Consider the following 16,405-nt stretch of genomic DNA (forward strand, 5'->3'; position numbering starts at 1 on the left):
CTCCTGAGTTGTCCTTTATCCCTTGTCGGACAACCACATCTCCCCTCTCCATTTGGGTTTGCGAATTGACTCGCAAGCGTCAACTGATTTTGCAGTGACCGCTATTCCCCCCCACCCAGCCCCCCCCAGAAAAGATTTAGCTTTTCATATGTAACAAAGGTCACTCTTTTAATTCCCTCCTTATTCTCTCTATTCCATTACCTTCCCTTATTAATTCTTGTCTATACTATCTATATTTTCCTCTAAGTACAGATACATTCACGTATGCACATTGTATCTATTCACTCTTATACCTCTTTACCCACATACATATCAATCGTGATCATTTTTACTCTCATTACCCGTCTTCATCTCTCAGTCTATTTTTGTAATTGTTCTGCAAATTTTCGTGCTTCTTCTGGATCCGAGAATAGTCTGTTTTGTTGTCCTGGAATAAATATTTTCAATACCGCTGGATGCTTTAGTATAAATTTATACCCTTTCTTCCATAAAATCGCCTTTGCTGTATTGAACTCCTTTCTCTTCTTTAGGAGTTCAAAACTTATATCTGGATAAATGAAGATTTTTTGCCCTTTATACTCCAGTGGTTTGTTGCCCTCTCTTACTTTTTCCATTGTCTTCTCCAGTACCTTTTCTCTTGTAGTATATCTTAGGAATTTTACTAAAATAGATCTTGGTTTTTGTTGTGGTTGTGGTTTAGAGGCCAATGCTCTATGTGCCCTTTCTATTTCCATTTCTTGCTGTAGTTCTGGACATCCTAGGGTCTTAGGGATCCAATCTTTTACAAACTCCCTCATATTCTTGCCTTCTTCATCTTCCTAAGGCCCACTATCTTTATGTTATTTCTTCTGTTATAATTTTCCATTATATCTATTTTTTGAGCTAGTAGTTCTTGTGTCTCTATAGCTTTTTTATTAGATTCCTCCAATTTCTTTTTTAAGTCTTTTACCTCCATTTCTGTTGCTACTGCCCGCTCTTCCATCTTGTCCATTTTCTTTCCCATTTCTATTAAGGTCATATCTATTTTGTTCATTTTCTCTTCTGTGTTGTTTATTCTTCTTCTTAAATCATTAAATTCCTGTGTCTGCCATTCTTTAAATGACTCCATGTATCCTCTAACAAGAGAAAGTATATCCTTTATCTTGCCTTTCCCTTCTTCTTCTATTTCACTGTACTCTTCCTCTTCTTCTTCCTCTGGGTTGGCCATCTGTTGTTTCCTTGTTGCCCTTTTCTTCTCTTCTTTCTTGTTTCCATTGTCTTCTGTGTTCTCTTCTTGCTGCAGGTGTTCTGCAGCTGTCATTGCCGGCTGTGGAGATCGACTCCCCAGCTGGTCCCCCCTCCCGTCGGTGTGTTTTTTTTCATACGCGGTTGCGCACTTTTACTCGGCTCAGCGAGCCATTTTTGTAGTCCTATTTCTACCGACCTGAGGAAGCGGGCTTCTCTCTCCACAGTGGGCCTCTTCAGACAGGTAAGGCCTTTTCCTTCTTCCTCCGTTGTCTTCTCTTCCTCTCTTCTTACCGTTGATTTTGATTTTCCTTTTTTTGTCGCCATCTTCTTTCCACCTTTATACTCACTTTTCTTTAACTTTTATTTCTGTGCCTTTGTGTTTTCCCTTGTTTTTCCCGACTTTTCTGGAGAGGGCTGGAGTTCACTGTCCGGCCACTACTCCATCACGTAACTCCTCTCTTCATTTTTTATCTTTAAGTTTAAATCCTTTTCCCACTTTTGTTTGGGTTTATAGCTTATTTCATCATTTTCCTTATCTTGCAGCTTAATGTACATGTTCGTTTTAAATCTTTTAATTATCATTGTGTCTGTAATCACATATTCAAAGCTGCTTCCTTCTGGTAATCTCAGTCTGTTTCCCAATTTATCCTTTAAATAAGCTTTCAATTGATGATATGCAAATATTGTACCATGAGTTATTCCATATTTGTACTTCAACTGTTCAAATGTTAATAAATTATTTCCCAAAAAACAATTTTCTATTCTTTTTATTCCTTTTCTCTCCCATTCTCTAAAGGAAAGGTTATCTATTGTAAAAGGGATTAGTGGGTTTTGTGTCAATAACAATTTTGGTATTTGGTCATTCGTTTTTTTTCCTTTCTAAGTGGAACTTCTTCCATATATTAAGTAAATGATGCAATTTATGGTGAGCTTTTATTTTGCACCAGCTTTTCATCCCACTTATAAAGTATATGTTCCGGTACCTTCTCCCCTATTTTATCTAATTCTATCTTAGACCAGTCTGGATTTTCCCTTGTCTGGTAAAAATCTGATAAATACCTTAATTGTGCGGCTTTATAATAATTTTTAAAGTTTGGTAACTGCAAATCACCTTGGTTGTACCTCTCTGTTAATTTATCTAACGCTATCCTCAGTTTCCCCCCTTTCCACAAGAATTTCCTTATTATTCTCTTTAGTTCATTAAAGAATTTCTCTGTTAAGGGAATTGGCAACAATTGAAATAAGTATTGTATCCTTGGGAAGACATTCATTTTAATGGAATTTACCCTTCCTATCAACGTTAGCGCTAATTCTTTCCAATGTTCTAAGTCTTCCTGCAATTTCTTTATTAGTGGGTGATAATTTAGTTTCTACAGGTGGCTTGTTATTATCTAACCTAATACCTAGGTATCAGATTTCTTGTGTTTGCTATTTAAATGGTGATTCTTTTTTAAATTCTGTATAATCCGCATTATTCATTGGCATCACTTCACTTTTATTTGCGTTGATCTTGTACCCCGATATTTCTCCATACTCCTTCAAATTCTTATGTAATACTTTTATTGATATTTCTGGTTCTGTTAAGTATATTATGTCATCTGCAAATAAGCTGATTTTATACTCCTTTATTTTTATCCCTTTTATTTTATTTTCTGTTCTTATCAGTTCTGCCAATGGTTCTATTGCTAAAGCGAACAATGAGGGGGGATAATGGACATCCCTGTCAAGTTGACCTACTTAATTTAAATTGATTCGATACATATCCATTTACTGTTACCTTCGCCATTGGTCCATTATATAATGCTTTAATCCAATTAATATATTTTTCTGGTAGATTGAACCTCTAGAATACTTTAAATAAATAATTCCATTTCTACTCTGTCAAATGCTTTTTCTGCATCTAAAGCAACAGCCACTGTTGGCCTCTTATTTCCTTGAACTGCATGAATTTGATTAATAAGTTTACAGACATTATCCGTTGTTTGTCTTTTCTTAATAAATCCAGTTTGATCTTGTTTTACTATTTTTGGTACACAATCGGCCAATCTGTATGCTAAAAATTTTGCTATTATCTTATAATCTGAATTAAGTAGAGATATTGGTCTAAATGATCCTGGTATTATTGGATCCTTCCCAGTCTTTGGTATAACTGTAATTATTGCTGTCTTAAATGAATATGGCAAGTTTTGTGTTTCTTCTATCTGGTTCATTACTTCCAGGAGAGTAGGAATTAATAACTCTTTAAATGTTTTATCAAATTCTATTGGGAATCCATCCTCTCCAGGCGTTTTATTGTTCGGCAGCTTTTTTAATATATCCTGTACCTCTATTTCAAATAGTTTTATCAGTTTGTTTTGCTCCTCTTCTTGCAATTTCGGCAGTTCAATTTTAGCTAAAAATGCTTCTATTTTATCATCTTTCCCCTTGTTCTAAGTTTGGTATAATTGTTCATAAAATTCCTTAAAGTTTTCATTAATCTCTATTGGGTTATATTTGTCTGTCCTTTTTCCTTGATGCCAATACAGTTCTTTTAGCTTGTTCTGTTTTAAGTTGCCAGGCTAATATTTTATGTGTTTTTTTTCTCCCAGCTCATAATACTTTTGCTTTATTTTCATTATGTTCTTCTCCACCTTGTATGTTTCATGTTTTTTTTTGTCCGCCAATTCTCTCCTTTTCGTTATATCATCCCTTTTTACTAGTTCCTTTTCTGTATTACTATCTCCCTTTCCAACTGCTCTATTTCCCATTGTAATCCTTTTTCATCTTAGTCACATAATTTGTTATCTGTCCTCTAATGAAGGCTTCCATTGCGTCCCATAATATAAATTTGTCTTTCACTGATTCCGTATTTATTTCAAAATATATTTTAATTTGGCATTCAATAAACTCTCTAAATTCTTGCCTTTTAAGTAGCATGGAGTTTAACCTCCATCTATATGTTCTTGGTGGGATGTCCTCCAGTTCTATTGCTAATAACAGGGGTGAATGATCAGATAGCAATCTAGCTTTATATTCAGTTTTCCTAACTCTCCCTTGAATATGGGCCGACAACAAAAACATATCAATCCTTGAGTATGTTTTATGCCTACTTGAATAATATGAATATTCCTTCTTGTCAGAAATAAAACTTCTCACACATGAGTCTCTTTAAAACTGATGACACGACAAGCTTTATTTACAAGTCTGCAGAGTTGGACTCAACTGGTTTCTCACCAGTTAAGCCCCGATACATACAGTGCATTGATTTTTATACCCTTATTGTTTGCCCTTCCCCTTCTTATTAATACTGTTTTAATTGGTTAGTATTGCAAAAGCATTCTAAGTATAACTGCATTTTTAATTATCACGTTCGTTACGTATGCTGTGAACTCTACATACACTAAATTCTGTTTCTCACCCTTCTTATCAATCTTTTGTCTCCTGCATGTCTCTCACTATGACCATGAAAAGATAGGTTTAAAAAAACATATTCAGCAGAACCTTTTGTCCTTGGCTGCTAGTAAGCTCCCTGTCCGTTCTGGCTTCCCTGTTTATGATTAATCATCACATTTTAACTTAAGTTATTTTAACCTAAATTCTCTATATAACAATCCACCCCTTTCTCTCTTTAAAATGTGTTGAATATATATATAGATATGAATGGGGATTTTAACCTAGGGAAGAGAAACGTTTTATGATACATTAATCTCATGCTGAAATAAAAGTCTTACAGGGTCTCCCATTCCCCCTGGTTGCATAGCTTGTTGGACCATGGAAATCACCAGGCTGCGTAGACAGGGAATAATACAGGGCAAAATAAGTAGGAGGAATAAAATACCTCCGATGACCCACAAGAAGGTACGCCACCAGGTTCCCCCAAACCATTTGTCCATCCAATTTAATTGTGCAAAAGGATGCCAGGTTTGAACCATGGTCCCTGTCCTCATTACCTTCTTATTAATTTTTGTGCATAGGTGACAATTCTGCACCTCCTGTTGGGCCAAGGTGTAGATTCCCTTACACACATATTCTCGAAGCACTGTGTCACATAAGGCTTGGGTGCCCCAGTGGCTCTGATGATGCAGGTGTTTTAAAATATTGCGAGTTATTTCTTTATTTAGAACCATTCTTCCATCTGGTGTCTTCCATGTTCCATCAGGCAACTGGCTTGCGCCCAGCTGAGCCATGTCCTTTTCTTCCTTAGCAGTGAAAATGGGAGCCTTCTTTATGCCTTGCCTTATTGGGATTAAGGTCAGCAAACGGACTTCTTGTTGCATGGCTGCCCTTTTGGCTTCTTCATCAGCCAGTCTGTTTCCAATTGCTGTCGGGGTATCTCCCCTCTGATGGCTTGGTATGTAGACCACTGCTATTTCCTGGGGTAATGTCAGGGCTTCTAAAGTCAGAGTAATCATCTGTTCGTGTGCCATTTCCTTTCCTCTTGATGTAATTAGACCACGCTCCTTCCAGATCTTACCAAAGGTATGCACTACCCCGTATGCGTATTTGGAATCTGTGTAAATCGTTCCAATTTTCTTTGCCAGTATTCTGAGGGCTCTCTGCAAGGCATATAGTTCACAGGATTGTGCTGACCAGCTTCCGGGTAGTCTCGTGGATTCTACTACTTTCCAAGTATTTCCTTCTATTATAGCATATCCACTTCTTCTCATTCCGTCAACACATCTGGCGGAGCCGTCAATGTAGAATTCATATCCTTCTCCCAGCGGAGTATCGCAAAGGTCTTCTCGGGTCTTGGTCTGAAGATCTGTCAACTCGACACAGTCGTGCTCCACCTCTCTCTCTGTTTCACTGCCGTATAAAAACTGAGCTGGGTTGCAGCTATTAATCTTTGCAAACTGTAGATCTTCTCCGACCATTAAAATGGTTTCATACTTTAATATGCGAGAATCAGTCAGCCATCGATGGGCAGTTTGTGTTAATAAAACACTCACAGAATGGGAGGTGTACACAGTCATCTTTCCTCCAAAAGTAAGTTTACGTGCTTCCTCTACCAACAGAGCAGCAGCCGCTACTCCCTGGATACACGTCGGCCATCCGCGAGACACTGGGTCCATCATTTTGGAAAGGAAAGCCACTGGGTGTCGCTGACCGCCTTTTTCCTGTGTTAAAACTCCCACAGCTGTTCCTTGGTTATGAGTGACAAATAGCTGGAAGGGCTGTTTTAAAGAGGGCAGAGTGAGTACTGGGGCTCGTGTCAGGCGATGCTTCAAGTCCTCGAACCATCCCTCCTCCTCCTGGGTCCATTTCAATGGATATTCATTTTCATTTGTCAGTTTTTCATACATAAACTTCACCAAAGCTGAGTAGTCCTCTATCCATAACCTACAGTAACCTAAGAGTCCCAGGAATTGTCTTATTTCCTTCTTATTACGGGGTAACGGCATTCTAGTGATTCCCGCAATCCGTTCAGGGGTAATCCGTTTCTGTCCTTTACTTATCTGGTGTCCCAGATATATCACAGTTCTCTCAACAAACTGTAACTTGTTCCTGGACACCCGTAGACCCTTTTTCCCCAGATAATTCAAGAGTCTAATTGTATCTCCCCTCATTTCTTGTTCCTTGGGTCCTGATAATCGTAAATCGTCCACATACTGCATTAGTTGGGAATCATCAGATTGTGGATAGTCCACCAGGATTTGTTCTAGCATTTGTCCAAACAGGTTTGGAGATTCAGTGAACCCTTGGGGCAATACAGTCCACCGAAACTGTCTCCGTCTACCTGTCCATGGATTTTCCCATTCAAACGCAAACATATCTCTACTTTCCTCTTCTAATGGACACGTCCAGAAGGCATCCTTCAAGTCAATAACACTAAACCACTCATGGTCTGGGGGAATCCGACTCATAATAGTATAGGGATTTGGCACCACTGGGTGGCGGGTCTGAACAATAGCATTCAAACTTCTTAGATCCTGAACTAGGCGATAGGATCCATCTGACTTTTTCACTGGGAGTATAGGGGTGTTATAAGGTGACATGCATTCTTCTAATAGTCCGTCTCGTATTAAAGTCTCAATTACTGGCTGTAGCCCTTTTCTCCCTTCCAAAGAAATAGGATACTGACGTTTCCTTACCGGCTGATGACCTGGTATTAATGTGACATGTAAAGGTGGGATGTCCAGACCTCCTTGATTTCCCTCCTTATACCAGACTCTCTCGTCAATCTGCCGTTCATCCTCTTCTTTTAAAGCGCAGAGGTGGACTCGCACTTCTCCGTCCACAGGGAGAGCACCCAAACCTAGGAGAGCCTGTAAGTCCCTTCCTAGGAGGTTAAATCCAGCCGACGGTAATAACAAGAGGTCTTGTACCCCTTCTCTTTCTTCTAGTTTCACTGTTACTTGGGGAATTATTGATACCATTCTGGGAGCCCCTTCTATCCCAGAAATTGTCAAATCACTTTTTACAGGCTCAGTTCCGATTGGCACAGTTATTACACTACTTCGTTCCGCTCCTGTGTCCACCATAAACACCACCTCTTCTCCCTTGGGACCAATTTTTAGTTTTACCAGGGGTTTCCTCTTATATTTGGTCCCTAACATTTGGAACCCCTGACACCCCTAATCTTCTTCCATAAGTTCGAGGGCACGCAATTCCCTCTTGTATCGGGGGCATTCCCTCTTAAAGTGTCCTTCCTCATTGCAGTAATAGCACTTAACGAACCTCCGGGGTCTTCCCTCTCTTGGATATCTTGGATTGTTTAGAGGAAGGTTTTGTTTTCTTTCCCCTCTGGATTCAGCATTCATCTGTCGGATAGTCTGTACCATAACCTTTGTCGCCCTCTTTTGATCTTCTTCTTCTCTCTGCACATATACTTTTTGCGCCTTTTTTAACAGGTCACTTAGGGGTTTTTCGCTCCAGTCCTCCTCCTTTTCTAGTTTCTTTCTAATGTCCTGCCATGATTTGGAAACAAATTCAATTCGAATAAGCTGTTCACCCATTGGTGTACTAGGGTCCACGCCCGCATACTGTTGGACATTCTTTCTCACCCTCTCCAAAAAATCAGTAGGGGACTCGTCTTTCCCCTGGTGGTTCCCAAATGCCTTGGTGAAATTGTGACCCTTTGGCACAGCCTCTCGTATCCCTTTAATTGTCCACTCTCTATATTGTCTCATACTTGCCAATCCCTCGGGTGTTCGTTTGTCCCACCTGGGTTCATTTAAGGGATATTTTTGTTCATGGGGTCTGGGGTCCCCAGGTTGTTCCTATTCCCACATGAGGAGGGCAGCCCGTCGAATCATCTGCCTCTCCTGGGGTGAGAATAATGTTCCCATTATTGCCTGCATCTCTTCCCACGTATATGTGTTTGGTCCCAGGAATTGGTCAAGCTGTTCAGCCAGTCCTATAGGATCTTCTAATAACTTTTTCATTTCTTTCTTAAATCCCCGCACCTCTGTACTAGTTAGGGGAACATTCACATATCCCGTTCCCCCTCCCGGTCCTCCCATAGGAACTTCCCTCAGGGGATTTAGGCTTATTGAAAATTTTGATGGTCCTGGACCAGTCTGGGATCTTGTCCAGGGTCGGTTTACCGGTGGAAGTTTAGGGTCCGACTCCCTTAATTCATCCTTTTTTTCCCTGCCCCTTTCGGGGCAATCAGATTCATCACCTTTCCCCTCCGGTAATAAGCTTTCCTCGGGTGCAGTAGGCACCGGGGGAATATAAGGAGGGGGAAGGTTGTCCAGAGGTTCCCATTTCTTTTCTCCCGCTACCCTCAATTTAAAACATTTTGTTAAGGATCCTGGCCAGGGAACCCAACAAAATGCATATGCTGACTCTTCTTGATTCACCTTTGGTCTCGAATTTACATATATGTTTAATGCTTGTCTAACCCAATCCTCATCAGATCCAAATTTCGGCCACCAGACCGAGGAACCTTTAATAGGTTGTTTCGACCAAAGGAGACAATATTGGACCATCTTTTTCTTGTTTTTGTCTCGATATCTTTTACTATCCCAATTTTCAAACATTCTCCCCAAAGGGCTGTCAAGGGGAACTCCCAGGAATTGTCCTGAATTTTCAGATGAGCCCTTAGATTTTGATCCTCCCATTTTCCCACCTAGATCTGTTTATCGTTGCTGAGGACCCTCTCGTTCTGGACCCTACTCCCTTCTTCTCAGACACCTCGTCGGAGGTACTGTCCCTCCTTCGGTTACCGCTGAGGTTTCCCTGGGGTTGACCCCTCTCTTCTCGGCACTTCGTCGGAGGTGCTGTCCCTCCTTCGGTTACCGCCGAGTTTCCCTGGGGTCTATCCTAGAGTCCCACGACAGGGTCCTCACGCCACGACAAAAGATCTATACCTGATCTATTACGTTAGATTTTTTATCCAAACAGGTGTATCCCGTTACACCTGTTACCCAATCCCCACACCACAATCGTAAGTCGTCACTTACTGGTGTCTTCCCGGGGATTGAACCGTCACCCTTCTCCTCTCCGTCTTGTCGTGTCACCTTGTCCGGATACCACTCGCTCAAGCCGCCCGAAGCGACGAGCAAGGGACTAGGAGCCGCTGAACTCAGCGGGGTGCACCGCCTCCGATGTCCCTCTTCTCGCCTCCCCTCACGGCCGGAGTGTAGATCCCGGACGAGCCCCCATTTGTCAGAAATAAAACTTCTCACACATGAGTCTCTTTAAAACTGATGACACGACAAGCTTTATTTACAAGTCTGCAGAGTTGGACTCAACTGGTTTCTCACCAGTTAAGCCCCGATACATACAGTGCATTGATTTTTATACCCTTATTGTTTGCCCTTCCCCTTCTTATTAATACTGTTTTAATTGGTTAGTATTGCAAAAGCATTCTAAGTATAACTGCATTTTTAATTATCACGTTCGTTACGTATGCTGTGAACTCTACATACACTAAATTCTGTTTCTCACCCTTCTTATCAATCTTTTGTCTCCTGCATGTCTCTCACTATGACCATGAAAAGATAGGTTTAAAAAAACATATTCAGCAGAACCTTTTGTCCTTGGCTGCTAGTAAGCTCCCTGTCCGTTCTGGCTTCCCTGTTTATGATTAATCATCACATTTTAACTTAAGTTATTTTAACCTAAATTCTCTATATAACACTTCTCTCTTGGGTGCTGCCTCCTCCATATATCCATAAATTTCATTTCCTCCATTGATTTAACCATAAATTTGGCCACTTTATTCTTTTTACTTGTCTTTTGTGCAGTTTTATCCAACATTGGATCCAAATTAAGGTTAAAATCTCTTCCTATCAATATATTTCCTTGTGGATCTACAATCTTCAAAAAAATATCCTGCATAAACTTTTAATCCTCCTCATTAGGTTCATATATATTGAGTAAATTCCAAAATTCTGAATATATCTGACACATTATCATTACATACCTCCCTGCTGGATCTATTATTTCCTCTTCTATTTTGATTGGTACATTTTTATTAATTAATATAGCTACTCCTCTAGCTTTTGAATTATATGATGCTGCTGCTATGTGTCCTACCCATTCTCTCTTTAATTTGTTATGTTCCACTTCAGTTAGGTGCATTTCCAGCACAAATGCTATATCTAATTTTTTCTTTTTTCAGTAAATTTAATAGCCTCTTCCTTTTAATTTGGTTATGTATTCCATTAATGTTTAAAGTCATATAGTTCAACATGGCCATCTCATATCCTGTTTACACCTAATTTCTGCTTCCTCACCACCACCGTCCCCCTTTTCCCCATTTTCATCTCCCAGTTTTCCATTTTTAAACTCAATGTATGACAACACATTTAAAACATAAAATACTCCAACATCCAACATTACCTTAACCCCAAATACCCCCCCCCCTTCTCTCTGAGTTGCCCCTTATCCCTTGTCGGGCAACCACAACTCCTCTTTCCATTTGGATTGCAATCCTGCTCGCAAGCGCCAACTGATTTCACAGTGACGGTTATTCTCTCACCCCCCAAAAAATGTTTTTTTTACACATTCTCCCTTTTTTTTCCCCTTACTTCCTTCCTTCCCTTCTCTTTCCCTTCTTTAGTTCTTTACATATACATTATTTTTACATCTTTATATATACTTTATTACTATTCTTCATTCTTATTACATCTCTTCATCTCTCCCGTCCTGCAAGCGTTCTGTGAATTCTTGTGCTTCCTCTGGATCTGAGAACAGTCTGTTTTGCTCCCCGGGTATAAATATTTTAAGCACAGCTGGATGTCCTAACATGAATTTATAACCTTTTTTCCATAGGATTGATTTTGCAGTATTAAACTCCTTCCTCTTCTTAAGAGTTGAAAACTTATGTCTGGGTAAAAAAATATTTTTTGACCCTTGTATTCCAATGGTTTATAATTTTATTCCTTGCCCACTCCAGTATATTTTCTCTTGTCATATATCTCAAAAATTTTACTAAGATGGATCTTGGTTTTTGATGTATCTGCAGTTTCGGAGCTAGTGTGCCCGGGATTCATTCTTTTATAAATTCCTTCATATCTGTGCCTTATTCACCTTCCTTCAGGCCTACTATTTTTATGTTGTTTCGCCTACTATAATTTTCCAACATATCAATTTTCTGTGATAACACCTCTTGCGTCTCTTTAATATTTTTGTCACTTTCTTCCAATTTTCCTCTTAAGTCGTTTACTTCCATTTCTACAGCTGTTTCTCGTTCTTCACATTTTCTACTCTTTTCCCTATTTCTGTCATGACTAGTTCTAATCTTTACATTTTATCCTGTTCTTTTAATTTTTCTTTTAATTGCACTAAATTCTAATGACAACCATTCTTTTAATGCTCTCATTTGTTCTTCAAAAAAAGCTTTATCTATATTCTGTCCATCTGTTTTAACTTCTATTTCTCTGTGAAGATCTTGGTCTTCTTCTGTGTTTGTACCTGTGTTTGTGTCTTCTTCTCTTCTTTGTCTTCTTTGTATCTGTGTCTTTTCTGATTTTTCTGATGAGTTGCTTGTCTCACTTTGTCGGATCTTTTCTTGCTTGGCCTCTTGCTGTTGATCCTCTCCTTCTGAGCTGCTCATCTGTCGAGCCTCCTGCTGCTGCTCCTCTTGCCGTTCACCCCGTCGACTTTTTTTCTCACCTTGCACTTCACTCCCTCTCCTGCCGCTTTCCTCATCTTCCAGCTGAGAGCCTTGGTGTCGGGCGTCCCTCAGCTGGTCGCGCTGTGGTTGCCTGCTCCTCGGCTGAGCCGCCCTCATCAGTGTTTTCCTTTACCTTAGATTGCGCAGTTGCACACTTTTGTTTGGCTCAGAGAGCCATTTTTGCAGACCACCGGTCGGGGGGGGGGGGGGGGGGTCACGACTCTGCAGGGCCAGCACCAACGTTGGAGATCAGGTGCTCTTCACCACCACGGCTCCCTGTTCCTTCGTGCAGGTAAGGCCTTCTCCTTTCTTTTCTGGTGCCTTTTCTTCTTTTTTTCCCATTTTTCCTTTTTCCTTCTTAGGTGCCATCTTCTTCCTCTTCTCTGAAACTTTATCTTTTATTTCTTATATTTTATATTTATTGAACTTTGTCTTTTCTTAACTTTTTTCCTTCTTTTCTAGAGAGGGCTGGTTTTACCCTATCGGCCACTACTCCATCACATGACTCCATCCATGAAGTCCTTTTGTAAAGTCAAGTCAAATTTATTGTCATTTGAAAGCAGAAGTACAACCTGATGCAACAATGTTCTGTGGTCCTTGGTGTTAAACATGCAGACACACAACCAGACATATATGCAGGGCAAGTATTCATATATACAAATGAATAAATAATATTGTTTCATGAATATGAGAATCTTGGATATTGTGACAGTTCCTTTGGTTGTTCAGAATTCTCACTGCCTGTGGGAAGAAACTGTTCCTCAGCATGATGGTTCTGGCTCTGATACTCCTCTCTCTTTTTCCCAAAGGGAGCAGATGGAAAATGCTGTGTGCAGTTTGGAAGGGGTCCTCAATGATTTTGCACGCCCTCTTTTAACAATGATCCTGGTAGATCATGTCAATTTGGGGAGGGGGTAGGGAATTGTGGTCAGGACAGGCTCGTGATACTCTCTGCTACTGTTCTGGTCTATGGATTGACCTCCAATCCATTCCTTTGCAGCAACCTTACCACATTGTTGCTGAGCAGACCAACTACTGTTGTGTCATCTGCAAACTTGATGACACTGTTGGAGCTGAATCTTGTGGGCCAGTAGCATGAACAGGAGCGGGCTGAGCACACACAACCCTGAGGAGCACCAATGCATGATGGTGCTCAGCACTGATTAACCTACAGTTCAGTGGTTAGGATGTCCTGGCATTCAGATTCAGCGGTCATGAAAGAATAACAGCATATCTCCAAGTTAGGGTGATGTGTAACTTAGTGAGGAAGTTGTATTACGAGCTCCTGTTTCATTTAGTGTGAATATCACTTTAAGGGCTAGTACAGGCTCCAAACATTCACAGCTGTGGAGAAGAGAAACAAGATTTGTTGCATTTTTCAGGGACACAGGTGGGGAGGGAGTAATGTGTATGGAACACAGAAAAAAAAAGGACATTTGACCAGTGGCCATCTCATTGAACATGAAACAGGAATGATTCTGGTGATAATGGACAATTCAGCTGATTCTCCTTGTCAGGAAAAGGAGAATTATTGCACGGGATTTTGACCAAAGTAATAGTCATTTCAATTGACCTGTACCTGGGTTTTGGAAGTATCGTGGATGCCACATGTTTCGTTTCCCCTATGTAAGGAAAAGGGGAGTTTTGACAACAATTCGTATGAAAGGTTATTTCTCTGGAAGAAACCAAAAAGGATTTGTGATTTTTTGACAGTCTGGTCACTCAGTCTCTCCTGTAATGATAGTGATAGTGGTTGCAAGGCAACCAGCAATGCCTTGCTGTTTGATTAGACTTGGCTGCCAGCAGGGGGCTGACACTCAGCAAGGAGCTGCAATGGAGACTTGCAGCAGTTTTCTTACATGTCATGGGTGATGAATCCTTGGAGGTGTATAATAACTTCACATTTGCTGCTGAAGGAGACAAAATGAAATTGGAAAAAATAATGGAACAGTTTGAGGCATACTCCATACCTAAACGTAACATAACATTTGAGAGGCACATATTTTTCACATGCGTATAGAAAATGGAAGTAAGTATTGATCAGTTCGTGACTGAATTGAGAAACAGAAGCAAAACATGTGAATTTGTGGACTGTCTGACTCACTGATAAAAGACACACTTGTGTGTGGTATTCCAGATAAATGTCAAAGGGAAAGACTGCTAAGAGAGCAAAATCTAGACCTGGAAAAGGCCATACACTCTGTAGAGCTACAGAAACTGTAAAAACGCAGGCAAAATAGCTGTTCTGTGAAACTAGCTGCAACGTGGATGCAGTGAGCAAAAACACACATAAATCATTTAACAAAAAGCATGCCAAAGTGGAAAGAGGCATGGCCAGCGAACAAAAATGAAAAGGACAACTAAAAGCCATGTCCTCAATGCAGTGCACAACACCTACCAAAAAGTGTTCAGCATATAGTAAAACATACTATATGTGCAACAAAAGCAATCATTATGCCTGTTGCTGTAGGAAACAAGTGCAACAAAGCAAGGTTCATGGAGTAGATGAAAGGGAGATAGAGGAATTCTATGTCGATGTTGTGACTGAAAACAAGAAAGAAAACAGACTGGATGTTGAGATTAAAAGTGAATGACATATACATTTCAGTTAAATTGGATACTGGAGCACAAATTAATGTAATATCAGAGACTGATTTTAAGAAGATTAGACCAAGACCAAAGATGTATGGAGCAAAATTGATGGTGATAGGATATTCAGGTACCAATAAACCAGTGCAAGTAGAATGCATGGTCAAAGTGAAACATAAGGACAAAGAATGCATGCTAGCATTTATCGTGGTACCAAATGATGTACAGGCCATACGAGGTTTAAAAGCCCGTGAGAAACTGAACCTGGTAAAAAGAGTCCTTGTTGTGGACTCTATAATAGGTACAATGACCTATTTCAGGGTCCAGACTGCCTTCCAGGAGAACACACGATGAGAGTGGATAAATGTGTGCCACCGATAATACATCCATGCAGAAAAGTTCCATTTGCGCTTCAAAAGCAACTAAAGGCAGAGTTGGATAGGATGGAAAACTTGAACGTGATTATAGATGAGCCAACAGAGTGGGTGAGTTCACTCCTCATTGTGAACAAAACTAATGGAAAGCTTAGAATTTGCTCAGATCCAAGAGATCTAAACAGAGCAATAACTTTAAGCTTCTTTTTTTTTCGAAACTTTATTTATTAATTTTAACATATGAAGAAAGTAAGTAATTCACGTACAGAAAAAATACAAAATAAAGTAATACAAGTACAAAGTAACATAGTTAATACAATACCAATCTCGGCATCTCCCCCAACAACTAAAAACTAAGACTAACTTTAAGCTTCTGATGCGTGAAGAAATCATGTCACATTTTGCAAATGCAAAGTTTTTCAGCAAGTTAGATGCATCATCACCATTTTGGCCGTTGAAATTGGATGAAACAAGTTCAAGACTGCACATTCAATAGTCCATTTGGCAGATACAGATTCCTAAGGTTGCCTCAGCTCCTGAAGTGTATCACAAAACTATCCATACGGTCTATGAGAACCTGGATGGAGTTGATACCTTAATGGATGACATCATAGTATGGGGAACTATAAGAATGGAGCATGACGAGAGATTAAGGAAGGTGCTGAAAGCAACAAGAAAAGCAAACCTGAAACTGAATAGAGAGAAATGCTGGGTTTGGATGGCAGAACTAACATTTGTAGGAGATATTATTGGCATTGAGAGCATCAGACCAGATCCCAGAAAGGTGTCCGCTAATGGGAACATGCCAAGGCCACAATGCAAAAAATATGTACAGAGGTTTAATGGAATGGTCAACTATATGGGTAAGTTCATATCCAACCTCTCAGAAAAGACAGCTCCATTGAGACAACGAACAGAAAAGAACATTGAATGGGAGTGGGATCATGAGCACGTAAGGTCATGGATGGAACTAAAGAAACTGCTCAGGCGTAGGGAACAGACGTGCCTTCCAGACCTCTCCTGACTCTGATTTATTGTTTTGTCTTTAAGTGCCCGTTAAAGTTCTTTTAAAAGTTTATAAATAATAAGAGGTGTTGGATTAGTGCCTAATGGTTTATATGCAAAAAAAAGGTAAAAGAAAACATCAACAGACTGTTAAAAAACTACA

Source organism: Narcine bancroftii, chromosome 1 (genome assembly GCF_036971445.1).
Source record: "Narcine bancroftii isolate sNarBan1 chromosome 1, sNarBan1.hap1, whole genome shotgun sequence".
Lineage (NCBI taxonomy): Eukaryota > Metazoa > Chordata > Chondrichthyes > Torpediniformes > Narcinidae > Narcine > Narcine bancroftii.